This window comes from Theropithecus gelada, chromosome 20 (genome assembly GCF_003255815.1).
Source record: "Theropithecus gelada isolate Dixy chromosome 20, Tgel_1.0, whole genome shotgun sequence".
NCBI classification, from domain to species: Eukaryota; Metazoa; Chordata; class Mammalia; order Primates; family Cercopithecidae; genus Theropithecus; species Theropithecus gelada.
This window is the reverse complement of record NC_037688.1, coordinates 76,111,636-76,133,233: the sequence shown is the minus strand read 5'-3', so window position 1 is coordinate 76,133,233 and position 21,598 is coordinate 76,111,636. Positions and strand designations below refer to the sequence as shown.

General features: G+C 40.1%; 1 protein-coding gene across 5 annotated transcripts in view; it reads left to right on the top strand.

Annotated features, from left to right (window-relative positions):
* RBFOX1 (RNA binding fox-1 homolog 1) overlaps window positions 1-21,598 on the top strand; it is a 1,702,422-nt gene that overhangs the window by 474,373 nt on the left and 1,206,451 nt on the right. The gene's annotated exons all lie outside the window — the stretch shown is intronic.

Sequence of the window (21,598 nt, the reverse complement as noted above, 5' to 3'; positions counted from 1 at the left end):
CAGAGGAGCAGCCGTCAGCCGCTGTCCAACGTTAGCGCAGAGACGGTGGCGGCGTGTGCGCCTCCCGGGCTGCTGATTAGAATAGGGGACTTGGCCGCGGATGGAATCCGGGAAACCCAAACCGGCGATGGAAGGATGAGGCTGCGTTTGCAGCGCGTGAATGGGACGCGGTATGTAAGCCGAGCTCCAGCTCCGGGGACCTCGGAGGCTGCGCTCAGGGCTCGCCCTGGGCGCCCCGTTGTGGGGGTGGTCTGGACGCTTGGAGAGGGCGAGGGGGCGTTTAGAGGGATTGCGGAGCCCGGAGATGCATCGATTTTCTTTACCCACTGGAAGTTAGTGGGCAACTTCCTTGACAATGCTCATTGGCTCCGTTTAACTTTATTCCCAGAGATGAATAAGCGTTTATTAAGAACCGATATAAAAGTCCCAATAGGCTAGCCATGGTTTTGCAAGAGATGCGCGGCTCTGGAAATGAGAGGTTTATGAAATGAATGGCCAGATGGGTCGTGCATTTGCGAAGTTGGCATGCTCACGTTGCAAGAGAGCATGTGTGTGCAAGTGTGAGCATATGCGCTGCGTGTCTGTAAACATGTCCACCATGCTAGTTGCGCTGGTGTACTCTTCTCTGCTTGATTCCCATGGAAGAGAGATTAAATTGACAACACTGAATACGCTTCGACTTGAGAAATAAGCTCTGTACCATTTTATGACATGGAGTAAGAGTTGCCTTCCTCTGAGATCAAACGGGAGAAATGTACTTTGCCTTCTCAAGTGATGGAATGAACTGTTATGCATTTAAAGAATATATATATATATACACACACACACACAGAGTGTCGAATATGACATTCATCAGTCTACAAGGATCGCCTAGCCTCTCAAGCACAGCTCATCCCTCTAGCCTTTATTTTCAGATTATGGGGAAATTGGGGGTTTTATTATTTCTTTTGACAAAAGAGTTGCATTTTCCACCTTCCCACTTAAGAGGGCTCCAAGCGGAATTGTGAATCCAAAAGTTTTGTTGGCAGTGTCATCTTAGTAAAACGTTATGAAATTATTTGCTAAGAGAGTCACTTTCTGAGTGTCTTCACGTAGAAGAATTTACTCATTGTTGACATGGTTTCAGTTTTGGTCACACAGAAATGAATGTGGTTTATTGCTGAAGCAGGCAAAAATGATTGTGTAATCCTCTCTTTATTAGGGTACCTGAGTAGTAAATTGTTTGGCTTAAAATTGTAACATCTTTCTCCACTGTGTTCCCTATTTTTTTTTTTTTAAATCAAAATGTGTGCTGGAAAATCCAAACAGTGTGGAGTAAAAGGGTGTTTGTGGCATGGAGTAACTTGCCTTTGTGGTTTGCTATGATTAAGTTTGAAGAAGATTGTTCTTCAAGTAAGTAAATACAAGTCAATCAGCAACAGCTGCTTGCCACTCAGGCTCACAGGAATTTAGGCTTTTCACATAAGAAGCAAGATTTTCCAAGTCTCATCTGCCCACACTCCCCACACATGTGATGCCTCCCCTCTATTAGAATACTCAGAGGTTATGAAGAAGGAATTGTTTATCTGAAGAGTGAGGTAGGGGGACATGTAGAAGGAGTTTCTCCCTCTCTCTCTCTTACCCCTCTTCTTTCTCTTCTCTCTCTTCGTCTTCTTCTGGGTATTTCTTCCTCCTCCTCCCATTTTTTTTTCATCTGTCTGTATTTCTTTCCATCTGTCTGTCTTTACTGTTTTACCTGGTGCCCAGAAACCTTTTAGGTATCTTTTGCTACACTTCAACAAATGTTTTGCACGCTGGAGGATCACTGGAGCCTGTTTTTATTTTTTTAATTTTTTTTTCTTTTAGGAATTCTCCATTCATCTACAATAATTATTTACTATCAGGCAATTCCACTGTACATCAGTCTTATAAAAAGTGAATATTTAAACTATTTTTGTCATTTCATTTTAACCAAGCAACTAGATTCTTAGAAATGCTTTTACTATGTGAAAAGAGCAGAATCTTTTCTGTTACCGCAAATTGAGGGATAATCCAAAATAACTTTTTGTCTCATGACTTTATTGGGCTAAGCATATTTTTACATTTGTCTCCTAAAATCTTATCCTTTGAACTTCTGTTTTCCCTATCACTTGTCTTAATTTTAGAGTCTGGATTCATTTTAATCTGTATTTATTCAGACTTGGTAGAAGTAACTATCAGCGCTGACTTATGGGCCAGGTAATTGAAGCATAACAAAAGTAATTTTTCTTTTTTGTATGAGACTGTGTTCCTTTTTGCTTTTAAAAAGGACCGGCTAATTATTTTTCTTTTTTTTTTCCCCCTCTCTTTACTAGGAGTACGATACAAAAGTTGAAGTAGATCTCAGTAAAGGGAATTTTTTTTAGCATTGATTGCCTTCCATAAACTATAGTTGCAATATTTTGAAAATATATTGTCATATTTTATGACACTAATTGACGTATATGACTTACATTTTGAGGATCCAGGTACACACTCCTCGTTGTTGTCTTTGATTTGATTATAGAGAACCTGCTTGAATGGGTCAATCTTGAGCTAAATAAATATTACAACATTCAGTGAAGAACAAAGTTGATCTTGTTTTCTGTCTAAATTTATAATTTTTATGTTAGGTTTTGAGCAAAGTAGTAATCTGGAGAAATGAAAAGTGATCTGAAAGAGGAAGATTTCTGAACTAATAATAAAACAGTTATTATTAATTAAACTTATTTGTGTTTAACTTTTAGCTTTTATTTTAAAAACTTCACGTGTGTTAATCTCAAAGTTATCACAGGGAGTTGGCGTAAGTTCTTGGAAAGTGATTCTGTTGGGATTAAAAGTCCTGCCTATGAGACTTCAATCTCCATCTTGTGTTGATTTTCTGATGAACATAAAAATAAACGAGGAGGAAAAAGCATGGACCCTTAATTTTTTTGGGCATTTTAGACTTTATTTTGTTATGGATCCAAAAACTTTTGAGTGTGTTAAAATGCCAAATATTTGTTTGCATTCATGGGTGTACATTTTTGTTCTGTTTGTTTTCTTTCGTTTTCATGCAGGGTTGTGTGTTTGTGTGTATTATGAGCAGTCGTCAACAGCAGCAAATGAGAGAAGAATTTTACAATTATGCATTCTCATGCATAATTTGATTTCAATTAAATCATAGATAATCAGAACAGCAGTCTCAAGGATTTAGGATTCCTGCTGAACCCCCTCTGCTTGCACAGCACCAAGAGAAAGAAAAAAACGCCTTTAAAAGTCAGCATTTAACCCACAGTGCTTGGTTTGGAAACCATCGCATATTAAATTATTCAGCAATGATAATGTCCTGAACAGTTTTCAGGGTGTGTTTTTATTAAGCTAAATAAAGTTTCTATGGAAAGTTGTGGGCTTTCTGTGTGTGCGTGTGTGCCCAAAAGGCCGAAACAGCTTATGTCAGCTACAGCAGCTCGTTTTTGATTCAGCAAAACTAGGTTATGAATTCAAGCAATTAAAAATGACAGAAAGCCCAATTTCACTGCCTAGATTAATATGCTTCTGATTTTTCCTGCTCCATAAAAATTTCAAAGTGTTCTTTCTGGTGAGGTGCTTGCATAACCTATAGGGTATTGGGAGGGTCCCCATTTCTCGTTTGCTTATGATGTCTGAATACTTTGATGTAGAAAATGTAAATAGGATCAATTGGATATTCGTAACGTAATTTTGTGCTTGCAAGTTCTCCTGAAATTATTTGGGCTGGGTTTAAAAGAAAAGAGCAGTGGTTAGTTTCTCAGCATTTATCAATAGTGAAGAATCTATCGGCAAGCTCCAATGTCATGAAGGCCAAGAAAGACTTTTCAAGAAAAGATACAATTATAGTAGAACTAGTGTTTTCAGCTTCCAAAGATGGCAGTGCTATGTGTAAAAAAATTATACAAATATAAAATACTATGCAGTGGTGGGCATGTTTATTACTTTTTCTCTATTCCTATTGTCTGGAGTTCTAGATTCATGTTTATCTAATTAGCCAAATCTCTCCCTATTATTTAAAATGGTCCTTTTCTTCTTACACACTAATTAGTAGTCAAAACCAGCCGTTTTAATTATCTGTAGTTTTTGGTTCGTTCGTTAAGTTTTCTAACCTGGTTTGGATTAACTTATTCACACACAGAGTGTACACAGACACAAATATACACTCAAAAAGCTCATCTCCCAGCACCATTTACTCCACACTTTCAATCCAATACAGAAAAACAGCAACAACCAAACAAATCAAGGTGCACTATTTGCCCAATGTTTGTTTTACAGAGATAGACCCCTAAAGGACGGTATATGAGGAAGGCTTCTGCCAGTCCTTCCTTTGCTCTTCATGATAATTCTGCATCTGCATTTGCCACAGTACTGTGGATGTATTTCTTTGTTGTTTAGTTGCAGTTTCTAGTTGTAAGGAAATCCGTTGTTGTCTGCAAAGAAGATGTGAGTACTAGTTGGATTTATTGTGGTTGACTGAATGTGTTAAGTACGGGCCTTCCATTTCTATTAAAATGATGAGGATGAGGATGTGATAACCTGTCAACAGAAACAGCAATAACAATTCAATGCCGATTTCTTCGTGGGCACTTACTGACTCTCTTTGTGCATCAGACATTGGACGGGGAGCTTCTATGTATTTTCTCTGTTTTCACAACCCTGCAAGGTAGGTATGATCATGCCTAATTTAGAGATGGGGAAACAATGTTCAAGACTTTTTGTAATTAGAAAAAGTGATTAGACTCCAAATTTTTCTGATTCCAATATGCTCAGGTACCATTGAAATTTATTAATCTGAGTTTAGAATTTAGCATTTAGAATTTGTTTACACAAATTGGTACTTAACAGATACACTAGGTTAGGGGTTCTGAAACAGGAACAATTTCCTCCCCTAACTCATAACAATGCTTAACAACATTTTGAAGACAGTTTTTGTGTTCATAGTGGGCAGAGATTGCTCCTGAGATTTAGTGGATAGAGACCAGGGATGCCGCTAAACATCCTAGGATGCACAGGATGGCTCCCTCCCGCAAAACAAAAACAAATTACCTGGCCCCAAACCAATACTGCCACAGCTGAGTAATTATACCCTAGGTAATGTCAGTGATAGTCTAATATAAACATGGTCTGATTTTTCAAGAGAGGGGAGAAGGTATGTGAATTTCAATTATTAAACATTTAAAATATCTGGTTGGATACTGCAAATAGGATCATGATGCAAAGTCAGACGGTCCTTATTTCCTTACAGTCTGATGCTACAATTGTTACAGCTGCTTCCTTGGAACATCTTTATAAATATGGCATGGGTCATTGTGATTTAAAGCACCTTTTTTTTTCTGATTTACTTACTGTTTATTACGACAAGTGCTGGAAAATGAAATTTCTTTCCCTGGTACTTGTGTCACTAGAAGAGAAATGTAACGTCACTAAATGAATAATGGAAGAGCAATTCTAACAACCTTCCCATATGGTCCTTCTTTCCCCTCAGTATTCAAATGGCATTATTTTCTTCTTATCTTTAAAGGTTTGGCACATAGGTTTATTGGTTTATTTGTTTAAATAAATAATATTTCATATTTGCCGAGCATGGTTGCAAATGCTTTAAAATATGAATTCATTGAATCTTTAAGATAAGCCTAAGAGATTGTTATTGTTTTTAATCTACTTTTTACAGAGAGGGAACAGACACCCAGAGAAGTTGAGTCATCTGTATGAGATCACACAGCTTCTAAGTGGCAGACCTGGGATTTAAACTCCAAAGTCTGTTTCTAGCCACTTTCTCACTTACTTTAGTAATATGAGCTTGTAAACGTACAGAAGCACAAGCGTTGAGGCACCATCTTCACCCGAATTTTGAAAGAAAAGACATTTTTAGTCTCATTTTGGAGTGATTGATGAAGAAAACAGACTTACCTGTTTTTGAAAGAGCATGAGTGATAATGCTCACAGCTTTATATGTTGCTATTTAAATCCTGTGTATGCACTTCACCTGGGTCAGGAGGCCTTGTGACTTCTCTCTACCATGACCACTTCCAACAACAAAAAAGTCACCAAAGAAAAACACTAATGTACAGGAGGGCACAATTTGCAGGATGAGTGATCTCCATTTTATTCCCTACTTAATTGTGATGTTGGAAAAATAGAGAGAAATTCTTCAACTGGATCTCTTAAAGCATCTTCAAGAAACTTAACTCTTCACTTTCTGATGCTCTTAAAATGTTCTAGGGAGCCCCATGTGGTCTGTGCCAGGTGTATGGTGGTGGATGTGAGTACCTTGACTCCCAGCTTCATCTCATCTAATGCCAGGCTATTTGTTGTCCTGCATTTAGGCCACGGGAATGACCATGCCTATCTCAGTCTCAGTTGAGATTTTAGTGAATAGCAAATGCTATGAAAAGAAAAACAATTTAAGTATATTTTTAAATAGAAATGCCAATTTGACACATTTTACTCTGCTTTAGAAGGGAAAAAAAGATCTTGCAAGTATGCAATTAAATAAATACCAGAATATCCAGAAAACTAAGACAGAAGTAGAGAACCTCAATGAACTTCAGTTGAATAAATGACTACATGGATGGAACATTTTATATTTTTCAAAATTTCTTATCGAGGATATGTATGGGTTTGTACCTGAAAATGTCTCGCATCTCGAATACAATCCCCCATGGTGGGAAATACAGGTCTGACAGGCATCAGTTTCATACCAGTTGTCCTCACCTTACCAATCTAAATGTGTACATTATTTAAGTGTTGGGCGTAGGTATCTGCTTACTATTTATTGCCCTGCAAAAAGCTCAGAGATGCTTAACCACAACTTACAAGAATGGACTGCATTTTACCTGAGGCAGGATGTGGATTTTTTTATACAAGAGAGAAAGGGTCACCCACGAAGAACTTGTATCTGGCCATGAAGCAATATTAAAGTCTCAAAAAGGGTTCTTGGGCTACCTCCTCCCAGCCTGGAGACAGTTTAGGAACTGGGCTGGAAGTAGAAACCATTACTGCTCTTCCTTTATATTTCAGGCCCAATGAACTCACATTTGAACAAAGAAAGCAAAGAGTGAATCCCATTTCAGAACTGTCAAAAGACTGATGTTGGATCCATTATCGTCAAATGTCCTTTTTTAATACAGTTCATCGAATTGGCTTTTGTGGAATACCTATTTCATCTAAGTGTTGGTTCAGGAAATGGTTTAAAATGAAACCAGAATTTGTTGTTCAGTGGTAAAATAAATGAGATGAACCCACATAGCCAAGACTACCCAGTAAAGTTCTGTAGATACTATCTATTAGCATTCAGTATTAAAATTTAAATTATACATGTATATATAGTTATATCTATAGTTAAGCTACAGATATGTAACTTATGTATAGACTATAAGCTACATAGTCTACATATAGTCTATTTATATCAACATATAAACTATAGATATATAGTTAAGCTATATATATATAGTTTAATTGATAAAGAATGGGAAGTTGGTTTTAAAATAGCCATTTTAATTCCATATCCAGAATATGGAATACTTCCACATCTTAAGGTGAACCTCCTTTTAGAAATAAAGATGACTAGTGATAAACCTTGTGTACCATTAAAAAGAGTATACCCGAAACTCAATGAATTTCTGCCCAGTCTTGATTACGAAATTTTCCTAGGAATCTAAACATACAGAAGTTACATCAATGTGATAAGTGGTTCAGGATTCAAATTCTGCTTCTGATAGAGAAAGAAACCCGATTTTGTTGTAATGCACTAGCTAATTGTTCAGTATTTGGAATTGCACATCATGTATCCTTCTTACCGATACTGTCTATTGAGTGCCTGCAATAAGCTAGACACTGCTAATTCCCAGACATGCATTATAGGCCTGAATATTTCCAGCAGCTCTATGAGGCAGATGTGGTTGTTATACCCAGTGCTCATGAGTGAAGGCTGAAACTTGGGATGATTTTTCAAGGGTTACCAACAGCTATTGAGTAAAAGGGCTGCTTATCAAATTTGAAGCTTTGAGGCTTCGAAGTCCCTTTCCCCCCTTTTTTTTGGCCCAAAGCTATAGGAATCATTGTTCTAACATTGGTAAAAAATGAATCTGATGTAGATGAAGAGATTTATGTAGCTATAGAAAATTCCTATAACTCTCCTATTAGGATTAACCTTCTTATCATCTTGGCAAATTAGGCAAGGGGCTAGATATTTTGGGTAGATGGGTGGATGGGTAGATGAATGCATACATGAGTAGACATATAGACTGAATAATAATGGAGAAGACAAATTGGCAAAGGACATGAGTATAGTTTTTGGAAAAATAAATATAAATAGCAAGTATATGAAAATGTGCGTGTGTGGGTGTGTGAAAGTTTCACCTATATATATGAAAGCTTTATATATTGTATTGGAAAATAATTTGTTGGTGAAACAGGCATTTTATATACTGTTAGAATGTGGAATGGTGCCTTCTTCTGTAGGGGAATATTTGGGAATTTTTATTTTAAAAAAGTAGGCAGGGCACGGTGGCCCACGCCTGGAATTCAACACTTTGGGAGGCCAAGGCAGGAGGGTCATGAGGTCAGGAGTTCGAGACCAGCCTTGCCAACATGGTTTCACCCAATGGTGAAACACGGTAAAAATACAAAAGTTTGCCAGGCGTGGTGGCAGGCACCTGTAGTCCCAGCTATTCAGGAGGCTGAGGCAGCAGAATCACTTGAACCTGGGAGATGGAGGTTGCAGCGAGCCCAGATCACGCCACTGTACTCCAGCCTGGGTGACAGAGCGAGACTGTGTCTTAAAACTAACTAACTAAATAAATAAATATGTACCTCTGATCCAGCCTTTCTGCCTCTGGAATCTATGTGATCGCTTAAGTTTGTGAAGATGCAGCTTGGTTCACTGCAGCATCCTACACAGTCAGAAGGAGACTGGAGCAGACGAAATACCTATGGAGGGGGGATTGGAGGTCAAGGACCTTTGTAGGAATAAAGTGGATGTTCCTGGATGTAAAACTACATCTAAGATGTGATGAGTGAGGAAGAGCCCAAAACTCAGAAATCTGTTTGAAAAACTTTGTTGGAGAAGAAACATACACATGCAATTGGTTTACGTAGAGGGCAACACTGCAAAAGATCATGAAGGGACCCTGAGCAGTGATTACCTTTGTTGTAGGTGTGCACTAGGACTAAGGGAGGGGCAGGGGAGAGATGGAGCTTTTGCTTTTAAGATTGCACCTTTATTCTTTGTGACTTTCAACAAAGATGCCCTACTTGGATAATTAAAAAATACTTAAAGGAAAAGCTTCCATTTTGCAAACAAGCTGTGATCACTTTACCCCTGAGCTGAGATAGATCGGCTTAGATACCAACATAGATATTCTGTGTTAGACATAGGTAACCTAAATTGCTTTGAAAAGGTATTTGAACCTTAGAAAAGATAAAACTGAAAATCATTTGATCCAAAGTTATGTTCTGGTTAAGGTTTGGGGTCAGCATCCTCTCTAGAATGGGGTGGGGGGCGGGTATTGGAATTTCCTAAAAATGAGAACTCTTAAGTGTTAACAGTAATGGTTGGGCCACAGAAGAAAATCAAATTTCCCTGTTGCTGTATACACTTGTCATTCATTGCCGGTACTGCAAAATCATGATCCTTATCCTCCCAGCTGCGTGTGTTTGTCAGAGACTGTAGGCTGCTAAAAGTTGTATACAGTACTATTATTTTTTAAATTCATCCCTGGGTCATTTCATCTTCCTGTGCAAGCCACATGAATGGCCGTGTATGAAAATTGTATTTTGTGCCGAATTTCCCACTGTGAAGGTTGTTTACTATATATTTATGAAAACACTGCAATAACAAAACCCTTTATATAGCCTTTCAATTTGCTGTAAGGGCAGATAAAATATTTTTATCTCAAACTGAACTTCATACCTTGGGAGATTCAGCTGGCCTGACTCAGAATAATAAAACACTTCAGAGAAAGGCAGGTGCTGTTCAGATTGCTTCAGAAACCTATGCACTTCACTCGGCAGACTTCAATTCCTTTAAACACGCCAACTGAATATACAAAAGCTAGAAATCATCAGTATAAACTGTGCAATGTTAAGTACAAGAAATCCTCATTTTTCATTAAATAGTTTCATAACACATCTACAGTAGCATCAGTGTGATTTTTAATGAGTAGTATTTTCCTGTATACCAGAAGATACAGAGAGGAGGTTGGCGATCACTCCAGTGTATTGAAAACTTTCATTCTTCATCTGCATTTAGGCTTTGGCAATGTTCTTAATTGAAATTTTTACAGAGATAAACGTAGCATATGCAGTTGTAAGAAAATAGAGGGAAATCTCTTGTCAACTTTTCTCTAATGGTAATATTTTACCAAACTGTAGTATTACATCATATCCAGGATATTGGCATGGCTGCAATCCACTGACCTTATTTGAATTTCCCTAAGGTTACTTGCACGTATTTGTGTGTGTGTGTATATAGTTCTGCACAACTTCCTCATGTGTAGGTTTCTGTATCCACCCACCACAGGTACGATGCCGAGCTGTTCCATCCTGAGGTTCCATTTGTATAACCACAGCTACCTCTAGCGAGCACCCGCCCCTGTTCTTAACCCCTGTCGATCATGAATCTGCCTTCCATTTGTAAATCTTTGTTATTTCAAAACTGGTATGTAAGTGGAATCACGCAGTGCTTAGGCTTCTGGGACGGGCTTATTGACTCATCATTCCCTGGAGTTGTACCTACATTGTTGCATCAGTAAAATCGCATGGTATGTATATGCACCACAGTTTAACCATTCACCTGTTGAAGGACGTCTGGGCTGGCCTTGACCGTCACAAATAAAGCTTTCTTGAACCTTTGTGGATAGGGTTTTGCATGACCGTGAGTTTCCCTTCTGTGGGATAAATGCCCAGGAACGGTCTTTGGCGATCTTTGATTTATGCATAGTATGGAACAGAACACATCAATATGTGGCACCCATTGGAAGTCAATGCCAGTTGCATACAAACCGATACAAGGAAAAAAAGAAAATTGTACCCACGTCTTCATGTTTATTTTTACATAAACACGGCACTAACTGCAGAGAATAGCCAGCATTTATGTAGCATCCACCATATGCCAGGCTGTATTCTAAGCCTGTTATGTATGCTAACTCATTTATCCTCAGAGCAGCCTTATGAAGTATGTACTACTGTTATTCTTACTTATGGAGGAAGCACCAGGCACAAAATGGTTAAGTAACTTGCCCAAGGTCATACAGTCATCACCACTTAGAGGTAGTCAGTCTGGCTGGAGAACCCCTCATGTTAACCACTGATCGATGTCTCCACTTTCTTTTATTTATTTATTTACTTTTAGATGAAGTTTCACTCTTTCACCCATGCGGGAGTGAAGTGGCAAGATCTCAGCTCACTGCAACTTCTGCCCCCCCCCCCCCCCCCGCCCCCCGGTTCAAGCGATTCTCCTGGCACAGCCTCCTGAATTGCTGGGATTATAGGTGCCTGCCACCACGCCTGGCTAATTTTTGTATTTTTAGTAGAGATGGGGTTTCACCATGTTTCCCAGGCTAGTCTTGAACTCCTGACCTCAGGTGATCCACCCCCACCTTGGCCTCCCAAAGTGCTAGGATTACAGGTTCGAGCTACTGCACCTGGCCAGACAGGCACCCATAAGATGATGTCCCCACTTTCATAGGTGGGTTGGAAATAACTTCTGGGTTGGCTGAGACAGTAATATTCATTTCGAGTAAACATCTATTAATATTGCCCTGAAAAGAAATAATAAATGAAGTTGAGTATATAGAATAATCAGCTAGCTGACTTCATCATCCCTTAGCTCACAGCTCTGTCTTTAAGCTTGCTTTATTTGGCCGTTTCAGACAGATGGATGCCTCTTATGGCTTTTGGATCTCCAAGACGTAGATTTCACAACCCTCCCTTGGTTACACACTGTAATATTTAACAGCTCTCAATAGCAGTATGTTCTGCTTTTTTGGTATGGCCCAAATCTCTCCTATGGCAAACTCAATACCCCTCACTCCTTCTCCCCACCTATTGAAGATGTGTAATTGTTCGTTGACCGTTTTATTCACAACATAAAGGTATCTGTTTGTGACAGAATATTGTTTGGCTGCTTTACATTAATCCTTGAGCTTCTCGTTCCTCCAAAGGCATTTTATATTTCCAACAGGCTTATAAAGTATTTAATATTTTCATATGCGTCAGTGTAAAGCCATCTGTTGCAGTGACAGGACAAAATGTGGAAGACAAGAACAAGCGTATGTTTATGGAAAGATTCCATGAAATGTTAACAAGAAAGATATGTGCTACTCTGGGGTGTCTTGTAGAACATGGTCAGGGGAATTTGGAAAGGCATGGCTTACCGAACGTATTTGTAAATCGGTGTTTATAAACGGCATGTGCGCTTTTTGTTTTTCTGCTGTCCTGCAAATTTAGAGTAGATTGCTGACGTAAATGGCGGCAGTGACCCCTTTGAAAGGAAATGGTGGTGTGACCTGATATTTGGAACTTCCTTCGTTTGTGGTTTTTCATTCGCAGGCTTCAACTTTTTCCTTTTCATTTGAACAAGCGGATTGGGAACCTGCTTTGCGCCAGGCATTTGTGTTGCTGGAATAGCTAGATTGTGTTTCTAAACAGCTAGAACTGTTTCTCAGTGCCTTACTTTTAATAGCCGTGTTGTAGTCTTGCTCATACAGAAACAATCAGACGGGAATCAATTTTGCCTGCCCGCTTGAACGTATCAGTATAGACGCAGTTATCCAAAGCTGTTGCGCGCTACATTGCCCCTCTTCGAACTGGGCTCAGAAAATCAAAGCAAGTTACCCCAAGTGAAGACACCGATGCTCTTGGGGAAACACATCACAGCTAAAATATACCGAGTATTGGCCAGGCACGGTGGCGCATGCCTGTAATCCCAGCACTTTGGGAGGCCAGGGTGGGGGGATCACTTGAGGTCAGGAGTTCGAGTCCAGCCTAGGAAATATGGTGAAACCCCGTCTCTACTAAAAATGCAAAAATTAGCCTGGTGTGATGGCGGGTATCTGTAATCCCAGCTACTCAGGAGGTTGAGGCAGGAGAGTCGCTTGAACCTGGCAGGCGGAGATTGTGGTGAGCTGAGACCATGCCATTGTACTCCAGCCTGCGTAATAAGAGAGAAACTCCATCTTGGGAAAAAAAGACAAAGAAAAAGAAAATACACTAAGTATAGTATCTGCCAAGTACTACCAGAGGCACTGTATCTTGGTTGGCTTATTTCAGGCTCTCAAACGTCTTATGTGGCATGAGTAGTCATGGTCTTCATTTTACAGATGAGGGAGCAATTTTAGAGAAGTTAATTAACCAAATATCACGCTGCTAATATGGAGTGGACCAGGAACTTGGCAACAGGCAGACTAAACGCACAAGCAGCTTGCTTAACCACTGTGTTTTGTAACTAAGGCTGGAGAAAGAGGAGGAGCTTGCGAAGTGCCTTCCAGACCAGCTCTTCTCAGGTTGGCAGTAGCTGGGATGTGTGGGTCAAAGATTCAGTATTTTGTTGAGACGTGTCCTTGACATGGAGCCTGATGCTCTCCACAAATTTTCTCTAAAAGTTCTTCAGTTCTCAGCTACTTTTCACTCTGTAAATAAATAGTCACGTCTCAAGCCCCAGAGGGGCCTTGTAGAAAGAAGTTGGTGTGAACACTAGAAGAACAGCTCTTTAAAATGCCCCCAGTGGAGCAAGGGTGTGTGGAATAACCTTCAGTATAAATCCTTTACACCAATTTTTGAACTTTTTTTTTTTTTTTTTTTGGAAACAGTTTTGCTCTTGTCCCCCAGGCTGGAGTGCAGTGGCGTAATCCTGGCTCACTGCAACCTCTGCCTTCCAGGTTCAAGCGATTCTCCTGCCTCAGCCTCCTGAGTAGCTGAGATTACAGGCGGGGGCCATCACACCTGGCTAATTTTTGTATTTTTAGTAGAGGCGGGGTTTCACCATGTTGGCCAGGCTGGTCTCAAACTCCTGACTTCAAGTGATCCCCCCACCTTGGCCTCCCAAAGTGCTGGGATTACAGGTGTGAGCCATGACACCCGGCCCTGTTTTCTATTTACAAGTATGAGAAAGTGCCTAAAATTATTCACTGGTTATCAATCATATTAATAAATAAATTAATGGCCTATGCAAGAATGGCCATTACCCATGTCAAAAGATGACAATTCCAGGCTGAGCACTGTGGCTCACGCCTGTAATCCCAACACTTTGGGAGGCCAAGGCGGGTGGATCACCTGAGGTCAGGAATTTGAGACTAGCCTGGCCAGCATCATGAAACCCTGTCTCTACTAAAAATATTATAAAAAATAGCTGGGCATGGTGGCACATGACTGTAGTCCCAGCTAGTCGGGAGGCCGAGGCAGGAGAATCACTAGTACCTGGGAGGTGGAGGTTGCTGTAAGCCAAGATTGTGCCACTGCGCTCAAGCCTGGGTGACAGACAGGGACTCTGTCTCAAAAAAAAAAATTATGACAATTCCAGCTAGCTATTCTGAGGTTGATAAAATTAATGAGATAGTAGAATTTAGAGAGGCTTATAAGCAGAAATATATATTGACAGAAAGAGCAAAACATCATTGTATCTCATTAATAGAGGAACAACAATCAGGCTATCTGAAAGAGAAGACAGACCAGTTAGCTTCTAAATGCCATTCATTTATTTCAGTCAACCTCCTCAGAAGTACGTGGGGCTTGCTTCAGCAGTCAGGCCCTTTTAGACCCATAGATTCTGCCTGCAGGTGTTCCTCTCCAACAATTAGATTGTGATGATAGGCTATAAACTTCATGAAGACAGAGAACAGGTGAGCAATATATAATTAGTTCCTAGCACAATGTCTGCCCACATTAAGGACTTCAGTAAGTGTTTCTAAAGAATGTGTGATCACATTGGATTGTCCCAGAGTATTGTATTTACAATGTATTAAGTCCTGGTCAATCTAAATAATAATTATATCTATAATAATTGGAGAATGTTTCAGAGTCCTATTGAGGAGAGATAGTGTTACTCCCACCCGCTAGTTCTTCCTCTCCTGAAGCCAGGATATGCATGGTAAAAGCCATGGTACCGTTTGTATCTGATCCCTCAACTAAAATACTGACACCACCTTCTATAGGCTTATACGGCAAGTAGCAGTATGCCTTGGAGCCTTCTCCTCCAATACACCCCACTGGCAAAAAGCGACTTATGGTTAATGCAACAGTGAAAATAAATTATTACCATTCTATGATTGTGTGACAGGTTAGTAATTAACTTGTGTCACCAGTTGGCTTCCCACAACTGTGTTTATTCAGCTCCATGGAGCACTTTTCAGGGAAAAAGAAATTATCAGCCAGGCAGCCTTTGTTTACTGTGGAAGCTGGATGCTGGTGGACTGCTTCTCCTCCTATTGACTAGGAAATAAGTTGGTTGTTAGGACATGATTTTCCATTCTTCAAAATGATATGGTGATGCAAGGAATTTGAAAGCTACCCTGGAATTAGAAAAGCATAAAGAAATTGCCTTTTATGCACTAATCGAGCCATTATGCCTGTTTTCTTTGGGGTATTTTTTTCTGTATAGACACCACAAAGAGCCATGTGTTAAAAAAAAAGGTATGAAAAATCTTAATTAAAATAAAAACTGTAGTATGTGTTTTTACCCCATTGTAGGTTAAGTGCCTATCACACAGCCTAGGGACAATGGTATTAGATTTGTAATAAGTACAAGTAAAGCTTTTCATTTTGATTGGATTGGGTGTATTTTTCATCAGCATCTCCCGTGTGAGCCATGATTCCAAGACAGAGTCTTGTAATCTTCTGCAGTGGGAATGATTCAGCTTAAAAATCAATAAGGCATGAGGTATTTCAAGTTCTCATTATTGTAATGTGTCAACATCACTTCAGTGACCCCAGAGTCCTATGTTGGCTGGTTTTCCCCCTGATTTATTGTGCAATCTCGTAGGGCAAACTATAATTTCACTTGGAATCAGAAAGTCTCCATTTATGGTTTGTGTCCCAGTCTCCAGTCATTAGGGCATTCGTGGGTAATCGATACCTCCTCTTGTTGCTAACAGCTGAATGAAGTTGTCACCTGCTTAGATTACAAAGGAGTCGGGTAAAAGGATGTGGTAAGGGTGAGTACATTGGACATGTTCTGTTTTGAGAAGGGCTTTCTCTGATGTTTACCTGCCGCCTCTTGGAGGGCTTTCAGCATTTCTCGGGGTCTCCTTTCTAGAAAACCCTTATCACTGAATTACCACAATATTTTATTTCTTCTTTTGTGAACCGGTTGTGAATGATGTCATTTCCTTTGGTTAAAAAACAAGTTGAAGGAGCCGTTCTTGAAAGTCTGCGTGCTGACACATAAACCTGTTGAGTCATGCCAACTCTTTCTAAATACCTGGTCATCGTGCTACAATTAAAAGAATGGTATCTTCTATTGTTTTCCTAGTTGGCAAAATGCCTAGGAACTTAATGAGACCTTTAGTGAGAAGACCATCATCTGTGTTCAACACACCATGCTTCAATGTATACACATTCTGTTTTGCTGCACAAAGACATGGATGCACATGTGCACACACACACAGAGCTTCTCACTAGAGGATAGTTGATGACCATTTATATGATGTTGTCAAGTCACACAAAGCACAGTGACTCCAAATTGCAGCTCCAACACCCACTACTTGGCCAAAGGTCAAAAGGTCTACACAGATCAACTTTTGCAGAAATATGATTAAGTCATCTCAGGAATGTTCCATAATATTCTGAACACAATAGAGTACCTTCCCTCAAGAAAATTAATATCCAGCCATGGAAAAGAGTCAAGGTGAACAGGCAATTGAAGCGCATGGACTGTAACTACAGAGACTTAAGAATGTCAAGAAGAGGGATTGAACCCAGGGTTTTAGAAAACTTGGACACTGACGTCAACACTTAATAACATCTTGACTGCATGTCAAGATATTATTATTCTCCCCCCAAAGATTACAAAGCAACTGTGATATGTGTGCAGGAGAAAAACCATCATGTTTTAAAGTTGACTTTGTCCATTCTTTTTTATCTCAGCCCTTGGGGAATAGTTCTTTTCATCCAGAGTCATCCTCTGTCTGTCCCTTGTTAAGTTTTGGGTTGGTGTTCTGGTCCAATCATGTTCCTGTCTTTTCTTCCTACCCTTCCTGGCAGAGCCCCTTCCTCCCCAAGCTGCTTCAGCAGGGTAGGATGTTCTCACTGTCCATGGGAGTCTGACCGTGGACCCTAGTCCTGCTTGATGAATTCACAGGTCTTTCTGCTGAGCCTCCTTGTCATGCCAGTTAAACATGCTTATAGACAAGAGATCCTTCTACTGACATGTCTGATCTTATTCTAAGACATTCACCCAGTCCACTGACATCTACCGGGCACTGTGCTGGGTGCCAGGCACTGCTTTTTCATATTCTTTCCCAAATTGCTAAAATGGGTGATTATTCCTTCAGGTTCTTTGCTGACACTGTGGGGGAAATTCTTAGTTTTCACACCCCTCTTAGGACTTGTCTTCCACTCTGGCTTTACTTGTTCATAGATTCACAAAATCCTCGACAGAGATCCTTGCAAGTGCTGAGGAGATAGTGGTGAACAAAATAGATAAGATTTCTGCTCTTGTAAAGTTTACATTCTTGTAGGGATGGTGTGTCCTCAATGCCAGCTTGGGGCATCATGAGGGTATAACCCTGGTTTCCTAGTTTCCAGGGAATGGGTTGGATCATTCCTTGTATAACAGAATATTACCCAACTGGAACTTAAAAATTCCCTCAGTGTCCCTTCAGGCATTAGCTTTCGCTAGTAGGAGGATGTAGAGAAATTTTGTGCTTCTATTATATCTTTCTCATGGGGAGCTGTGCAGATCCACCTGTAGGGATCTAGATCAGGTACAATAGTTGTGGTCCCATAGCAAGTTGACATCTGAACCCCTGACCTACCTGGCATACCACCTTTAAGACCTATAACTTGAGCTCTGTGACGTTCCCTAGGAAAATCCCAAGAAGAGGTTTCCCAAACCAGTGGTATAGGTAAGAGCTTAGGTCTTGACTCCATCACTAAAGCCCTTGGGCAAGTTATTTAATCTCCTTAAGTCTCAGTTTGCTCCTCTGTAAAATAGGATGGCAATCTAACCCATCTACTATTTTAAGGATTGTATGACATTCTGCATCTAACACCTTAATATAGTACCTAACACGTAGGACATTTTAGTAATTTTTTTTTTTTTTTTTTTTTTGAGGCGGAGTCTGCACTCTGTCGCCCAGGCTGGAGTGCAGTGGCACCATCTCGGCTCACTGCAAGCTCCGCCTCCCGGGTTCGCGCCATTCTCCTGCCTCAGCCTCCCGAGTAGCTGGGACTACAGGCGCCCGCCACCGCGCCCGGCTAATTTTTTGTATTTTAGTAGAGACGGGGTTTCACCGTGTTAGCCAGGATGGTCTCGATCTCCTGACCTCGTGATCCGCCCGTCTCGGCCTCCCAAAGTGCAGGGATTACAGGCGTGAGCCACCGCGCCCGGCCAGTAATTATTAATTACCATGAGAGAGGTCAAGGAGGGGAGGGAGAGGAAGCATCGATGGTGGATAAATTGTGCTAGCAAGTCTTTGTATGTGGAACTTTTCCATTGTTAACTCTTTCACCTCTGCTAATTTTTGCCATTACTACCGGACCCCTATGTAGGGCTCATCTCTAGGGTAAGGTGCCCTGATGGATCATGATTATCAGCATTCTTTTTCGACGTGGATGTAAGACATTTCTTTCTTGGCATTCTATTCTATTCTCACTGGTTCTGGATTGAATCCAAATACTAACTGGGGTTATGTCCATTTTATAGCAATCCCATGTTACAAGTTGTAAACCGTCATATTATGCAGCCACTTAAAAGATGAAGTAGGCCTTAATGTGATATTATGGAAAGACGATAATATTGACTCAACTGTGATAGGAATGTAGAGGTAGATAAATGGGAAAAAGGATGGTACAAAGTTGTATAATAATATGTATTTATAAATATTTAGACATATGGATGCTGTGAAAAGACCTGAGAAACTGTGAATAGTGATTATTCAAAGAAGGGGTGCTGAGACTTCATGGTAGGAGGATACTACCTATTTATTACATGTGATTTTGCATTCACTGATTTTTTAATGATGTGTATTCATAACTTTTTAAAATAAGAATAACATTAAATCTTAAGCACAGCCCCCAAATATCTATACTTATCTATGGGCAGTCTTTGTTTATCTCTTTCCACTTCTTTAGACTAAATGGAATAAAGGAGATTGTAGAAGCCTGGGGAGTCATAACACTCTTGTTCTTGTAACAGTTAGCTTTTGCTGTGTAACAAACAATTCCAATATTTCATGGCTTAAAAAATATCTTATATTTGTTCACATTTCCCTGGGTGGACCATGTGGGCTGGGCTCGGTGGGACACTTCTTCTGCTGGCTTCTTCTGTGGGTTTACTCACACCATTGAAGTTGAATTGCCTACAATGTCTTGACACACATAGTTGGTGATTTGCTAGGTTGCCTCCATTTTCTTCTTTGTGGCCTTTTCAGCAGGCTTGCTTAGGCTTGGTCAGCAAGATAACTTGAGTCTCAGAGAGCCCAGTGCAGCAATCTAGCAATCTCTAACTGAGGGGCATCTTTCAGCCCTTGCATATGTTGTATTTTCTGATGTCTAATTGACCAAGGCAAGACACACAGCCAATCCCAGAGTAAGTCATATCTCACAATGGAGGAAGCTTCACAGTCACCTGGAAAAGGTACATACAAATAGGGATGGGATGAGTTTGTGCCCATTGTTTGCATCTACCCAGCCCTCTCTAAGGCAAGTCATGCACTGAAGGGAATAATCCTCTGTGAGGAGGATGTTCCTTAAGCTGGACCTTCTTCCTTAAATTATCTTTGGCCCTTGAATTCAAGATATATGTAGTCTCTCCATTTTTAAGAGCAGCCTTCTATTTGTTTATACCTATGTATCTTCCTTATCTTTTATTGTTTTAGCACCACTAATAATTTTGGTTTTTGGGAATTTTTTTTATTCCTTCAATGAAATGGTAGCCCAGAGGTAAGGTAGTCAGTAGTCTTATACCTCTAGTGACAAAGAACAATCCCTGGATAAGGCACCACGTATCTTCAGGGAGCTGTGCAAGCCTGCATGATAGAGCTAGCACCAACGGTGTTCTGACAAGTATGTCTGATTCTGAGCCTCTCCGCAGTCCACCTGTTGGGAATCTATTTGCTTTGGATTAAAGGCACCAGTGCATCCAGCTTCAACTTCACATTCCCCTGCCCTTCACCATCAGCCAGTTTATTTCAGAGATCATTTGGGATCTAATGCGTTTGCTTTTCTGATTCTGCTGGCACTTGTGTATGCTTCCATTGGTTTTTGGATGCACAGTGTGCCAGGGTAGTATAGAGTGAGAAAATTTGCATGGGACCTTTCTAATGGGAAACTTAATTTAAAGTGCAGAGGACTCAAAGTAACAGGCAGCTAGAACAAGGGATGAGCTTTGCCTAGCTACATTCCAAACATACTGAGTCTTATTTGACACCTCATATAGGTAGATAGATGGGCAAGTGTGAGGGATCTCAGGTATGACCTCTCCCACTTCCATGTTTTCTGAAAGCTCCGTGTACATGAACTGAATTGCATGCTTGCAAGCTTTATCTTACAAAAGCAGAATAATGTGTGTCAAATTGGCACTTCTATTTAAAAAACAAAGTCCGGCCAGGCGCGGTGGCTCACACCTGTAATCCCAGCACTTTGGGAGGCTGAGATGGATGAATCACAAGGTCAGGAGTTCAAGACTAGGCTGCCCAACATGGTGAAAACCTGTCTCTACTAAAATTACAAAAAAAAAAAAATTGTAATTTTTTAACTGGGCAAGTGGCAGGTGCCTGTAATCCCAGCTAACTTGGGAGACTGAGAAAAGAGAATCGCTTGAACCTGGGAGGCAGAGGTTGGCGTGAGCTGAGATTGTGCCACTGTACTCAAGCTTGGGTGACAGAATGAGACTCCACCTCAAAGAATAAATAAATAAATAATTTTTTAAAAAAACAAAGTCTACTCAAATTATTTATTTTTTTTTCCTTCACCAGACTTGTGGGTTTCTGCCCTAGTTATGCAGTTTCTTGCTCAGTGGATGAATATGAAGTGTTCCTTAAAGCTCTTGATTGTCAGTCACTTTTAGGTAGTTATCAGTTTTAGTATGTCACAGTCAATAGCAGAAATGTAAAGCTTGTAGACACTCATTTTTCACCCGGATATTTGTCACTTAATTGAGCTTTGTTTATAAAGGAATGTAAAAATGCACATATTTATGATTAGTAAAAATGGCATTTGGGAAGAACTTTTTAACAGGAAAAGAGTATTTGGAAACAAAATGCTCCCATTGCCTTCATGAGGAATGTGAATTTTGGAAATCCCAAGTAAAATCAGAATCAAAAAATACTAGGTATTCTCGAATGCGGTTTTTAGACACACCTTTACTCTGTGTATTCTCAGTGTCTCGTACAGCTAGACAGAGATTATGGGGTCCTGGCTTATGTTTGGG